The sequence below is a fragment of the Ursus maritimus genome, unplaced genomic scaffold (assembly GCF_017311325.1).
Source record: "Ursus maritimus isolate PB19 unplaced genomic scaffold, ASM1731132v1 scaffold_17, whole genome shotgun sequence".
In the NCBI taxonomy this organism is placed as follows: domain Eukaryota; kingdom Metazoa; phylum Chordata; class Mammalia; order Carnivora; family Ursidae; genus Ursus; species Ursus maritimus.
This window is the reverse complement of record NW_024424119.1, coordinates 48445347-48450518: the sequence shown is the minus strand read 5'-3', so window position 1 is coordinate 48450518 and position 5172 is coordinate 48445347. Positions and strand designations below refer to the sequence as shown.

The window sequence follows — 5172 nt, the reverse complement described above, 5'->3', positions numbered from 1 at the left end:
GGCTTATGGAGACTAAAAATATATATGAAATGAAAAAACTCAAATATTTCTAAAAAAGAGGAAATTTTGCTCTTTACACTTCAGTGTAAGAAAAGAAAAACATTGTTATGAAAGCTAAGAAAGCAAAAACGTTTTCTGATTTTTCTCAGATGCCTTAATCAAAACTCTCAAAAGAAATGTAATTGCTCCTTAAAGACAACCCAACATCTAAAGAAAACTTCGGTTAACAAAATTAAAGCCCTCACCAAAGATAACACTTTTAAAATTTAAAGAGAAATGTATCTAAATATTACATAAGGAAGTATTATTGATTTTATGTTTATTAATACAAGAAGAAAAGGCTGTTTAATTTCTAAATAAGAAAGACACTGAATTGCCACGAACTGGCTCTATGCCTCCAAAAAAGAGGAAAGGAAGGAAAGAGAGGGAGGGAGGGAGGAGGGTGCATAGAGAGAGAGAAAAGAGAAAGAAAGGAAAGAAAAAGACTGGTTGTTCCAAACAGTTCTCATACTGCTTAATGTCACCCCAAACTGTCTCTAGACCTTTACTACTTCTCTCTCTAAGAAAAATTCCAGGGGCTCCTAGGTGGCTCAGCGGTTTAAGCATCTGATTTTGCCTCAGGTCATCATCTCAGGGTCCTGGGATGGAGCCCCGCCTCCAGCCCCTGCCACGAGGCTCCGCACTCAGCAGGGAGTCTGCTTGTCCCTCTCCCACTTCCACTACCTCTCCCCCCAGGCGTGCTTGCTCAGTCTCTCTCTGAAATAAATAAGTAAATAAAGTGGAATGCCCAGGTCGGGGGTGCCGGGTGGCAGAGCTGGTTAAGCATCCAGCTCTCGATTTCCGTTCAGGTCTTGATCTCCAGGTCCTGATCTCAAGGTCGTGAGATTGAGCCGCCCCCACCCTGAGTTGGATTCTGTAGTTAGCCTCGAATCTGCTTAAGTTTCTCTCTCCCTCTCCCTCTGCCCCTCCCCATCCCTGTGCTTGCTCGCTCCTGCGCACGCTCTCATTCTCCCGCCCTCCCTCTAAAGTAAATAAATCTTAAAAAAAAAAAATCCAAGTGACAGGGACAAATTTGTTCTAAATTTACAAAAATATTGGTGGGAAACCCAGTGGAAGACCAAATCTTGTTTTATGTTTAATTATCATCATCTGGAAAAACTCTAAGGGTAGGGGAAGCCTTGGAACCCATGCCTCAAGGCATTTAAGCATTTTTATATGAATCTCATTCAGTTACTTCAGATCTTCAAATATGTTTAATAACTGGAAATCTTTTGGTTGGATCAACATTTTCCCTTGATAAAAGGTGAATGCTTCAATAGTCACCGAACAGCTAGGGATTTTGGTTTCCTGCTAAGAAATACTTTCAGTATGCTCTATGGATAAACAAGCAAAAACCTTACAAGTAAAATACTTTAAGAACTATAATTTACACATGGTACTCCCATTAGACAGAAATGTCATTATCCTCACCATCCCCAAATTCTGCTGTTGAGCAGTCCTGTTGAATATTGTTAGGTAACTAACTCAGATACGCAGTCATATTCCTGACAGATGCAAACTATATTCCCAACAAGGACACCATTAGATATAGCCCTCCATCCTATACAACCAGGACAGTGAATATATTAAAAGAGACATCAATGAAATTCAGCCTTAAAACTGTACCAGAAGGGGTAATTTCAGGTGGTATTCACTATAAAAACAAAAAAAATTCTTCTTCTTCTTCTCCTTCTCCTTCTCCTTCTTCTTCTTCTTCTTCTTCTTCTTCTTCTTCTTCTTCTTCTTCTTCTTCTTCTTCTTCTTCTTCTTCTTTTCAGAGAGAGAGTGAGAGAAAGTGCGAACAGGGTGGGGAGGGGCAGATGCAGAGGGAGGGAGAGACTCCCAAGGAGGCTCTAGGCTGAGCACAGAGCTGAACATGGGACTGATCCCACGACACTGAGATTATGACCCAAGCCATAATCAAGAGTTGGACGCTTAACCAACTGAGCCACCCAGGTGCCCCCCCTCAAATGACTCTTAAATTCTAGAATATACACATATAAAATTATACATAAAAATCTCCCTTCCCATCCTGACTAGCCTCTGTCCCTTGAAGATAACTATTCTATTTCTTACATATTCTTTAATGCTTTTCTTTATGCAAATATAAGCAAATAACATTTTTCCATATTTTTTATGCAAAAAGCAGGAAACTAAAACAAAATGTTCTCCACCTTGCTTTTTTTTTTTTTTTAACTAAATACTATGTTCATGCAAGTATATTGATAGAATGAACTTCCAGCAGTGGAATTGCTGGGCTAATATATATATATATTACATTTTTAAAGTATTTTTTGTACTTTATTGATACACTCTAACGTTCAAACAGCAAATACAGCAAAAATCATTTAGATTTCTAAAATATCGAACAAGGTATTTATTTTTTAAACTATTGAATATATTGAGCCAGATTCTTCTGAGAACTTTAGCCAGTCATTCACTGTTTCCTAACCTCTTCTTTTTTAATTCACATATAGTGTATTATTAATTTCAGAGGTAGAGGTCAGTGATTCATCAGTCTTATATAACACCCAGTGCTCGTTACATCCCATGCCCTCCTTAATGCCCGTCACCCAGTTACCCTGTCCCCTCCAGCAACCCTCAGTGTGTTTCCTGTGATTAAGAGTAAAGGTATATATTTTTGCATTATTGACTAATATTTCTCATCTGTAAGAGTTGTATCAATTTACACCTCACCAGCAATGCATTCCCCACAGTCTTGTTGTTATCCAACTTTCTGATTTTGAACAATCTGAACGGTGGTAAATGGTTATCTGAGAGAATTTTTCCTTTTGGAGATGAGAATCAGGAAAGCATATTAGCAGGCTGTAGAAAGCAAGCTTGACTATGCAGGGGAGACAGAGAGGAGGGAATTGCAGGAAGAGTCCCCTTGCCAGGCTGGAAGAGCCTGGTCCACTACATCAGTGATTCATTTAACAGGTACAGATGCAGGAGGTTATTGGCACGTTTGGAGGGTGGACGCAAGGGCAAGTCTCTCTGGATTGCTTCTGCTTGTTTTGTTTTGTTTGTTTTGAGGAGTCTTTAGTTCCTAACTGCTTCTGTTTTACAGGCGAAATAAGAACCAAGGTCATAAACTGAGCCAGGAGAGGGGAGAGCGTTGAGTATTTGAGAAAAGAGATGTGAATTGCTCCTCTTAGTGAATGGGAGGGTAACCTGCCCAGGGAAACAAGGGTCTTTGAGTAGCACTGAGGATTACAGCCTTCAATTTAAAGTGAATTTTTTTTAAATTAAAGATTTTATTTATTTTTTTTGAGAGAGAGAGAGCAAGAGAGCACAAGCAGGGGGAGCTGCAGAGGGAGAAGGGACGCGGGCTTAGCAGGGAGCCCGACAGACGAGGGGATGGATCCCAGGACGCTGGGATCATGACCTGAGCCAAAGGTAAACGTTTAACCGAATGAGCCACCCAGGCGCCCCCAAAGTGAATTTTGAAGAACAAAGCACCACCAGGGATGAAGAAGATCCCTGCTTCAGGGAGATGCCAGAAAAACAGAATTAAAAGCAAAGCATTCATCTAGCATTCATTTAACAGGTATTTATGAGGAATCTACCATGCAGAGGCTCTGCTGCTGCTTGCTGGCTTGTCAGTTAAGGCAGGTCACAGGCATCCTCCAGTTGGCTGGCTGCTGGACACACAAATCTGATTAAGGTAAGATTATTCACTCTGCAAGCAAAAATACAAAGGGTCACCATAGGATCTCCATAGGATGAATTGTTCTTAAATTTGGAGAGGGGAGTTCTCACTCTTGATAGCCTGAACCAACAGCTTCTTAGGAAAATGGACCCACATATCAATTTGCAGACATTTTCAGGTGGTTGTACAACCACAAGGTGAGGATCTCTCCCTCAAATGAGGAGTCCTAGAGTGTATTGTTTTAGGTTATTTTGAATGATTCAATTTGCACAAAGCTTTCTATGAATTACTTCATGGTTGTGTATTGGACACCTTAGTAAGAACTCGATTTGAAATCATTTTAGGTTTAAAAAAAAGCTGCAAAAGTAACATGGAGTTCTATATTCTTCACCCAGAATAGTCAAAGGTTAATGTCTTACATAACCATAGTCCAATTACCAAAACTGCTGATACACTATTATTGTTAATAGACCTTATTTCATCAGTTGTCCCGTTCATGTCCTTTTTCTGTTCTAGGACCCAATTCAGAAATTCACACAGCGTCGTCAGGGACCTGGATTTTTGTTTGTTTGTTTTAATGCAAGTCTGTGTGTTTTGGGGCAAAATACTTAATGTCTCTGAGTCTGTCTTAAGGGCCGCGATGTGATTAAAACCAATAAGAAACACAGTGGAATGGCGTCAGAAACTTCAAAGATAACTAAACAAATTTTTCTTAGTATTAAAAGCTAGGCACGTACAGGGTAATTTTTCGTTTAAATTAAAACAAAGTCGACTGAAGCGTACTACCGCGGTCGAAGTGTTTCGTCCCAAAGAAGGACCCGTAGCACTTTCCTCAGCCGCCGGAGGAGGCTTTCCCTAATTGGGCAGCGTGCGTCTGCCCGACAGCTGGAAGGCCGCCTCATTGGTCCGCGTAGTCGGGACTCCGGCGGCTTTTCTCTTAGTGCTCAAGGCGCCGACCCACTTCTCTTCCTGCAACCGAGCGCTCCCTTCCTTCCGAAGTGCCCGGAGCTGCCAGCCTGAAAGGATCGGACTGAGCTAGGCGGGGTAACTACACTGAGGTCAGTCGGGAAGAAGCGGCAGGCATGAAATACCGGCGGGAGGTGATGTCTGCGCGCCCCCTCGACCCCCACGACCGCCGCGATTTCCCCGTCCCGCCTCCTCCTCTGGCCCCACCTCCCATCAGGTTTTCCCTAAGGTTTCTCGCGCCCCTCCGCCGCCCTTCCGCTGGCCCCGCCCTCACCGCCCCTCCGCGACCCCGCCTCCTCCACCAGCCCTTCCGCTTTTCCCAGACCCCGACTCCTCCCCTCAGAGGCCCCGCCCTCTCCGCCGGCCCCGCCTTCTCCAGGAGCCTCTCCACTGGCCCCGCCCTAGCCGCATCCTCCTCAGAGGCCCCGCCCTCACCGGGCACACCCCTGCCCAGTCTCTCTGCCCGCCCTGCACCGCCAGGGCTACTCCGTGCCTCTTTAAGTTTGGTTCTGGTC

At 43.5% G+C, this 5172-nt stretch overlaps 1 protein-coding gene across 1 annotated transcript in view; it reads left to right on the top strand.

The window, feature by feature from the left end:
• The first annotated feature begins 4474 nt into the window (after nt 1-4474).
• PDCL (phosducin like) overlaps nt 4475-5172 on the top strand; it is an 8524-nt gene continuing 7826 nt past the window's right edge. Inside the window, exon 1 of the mRNA XM_008698794.2 lies at nt 4475-4749. The gene's annotated coding sequence lies outside the window, so the exon portion shown is untranslated. The remainder of the gene's footprint in view (nt 4750-5172) is intronic.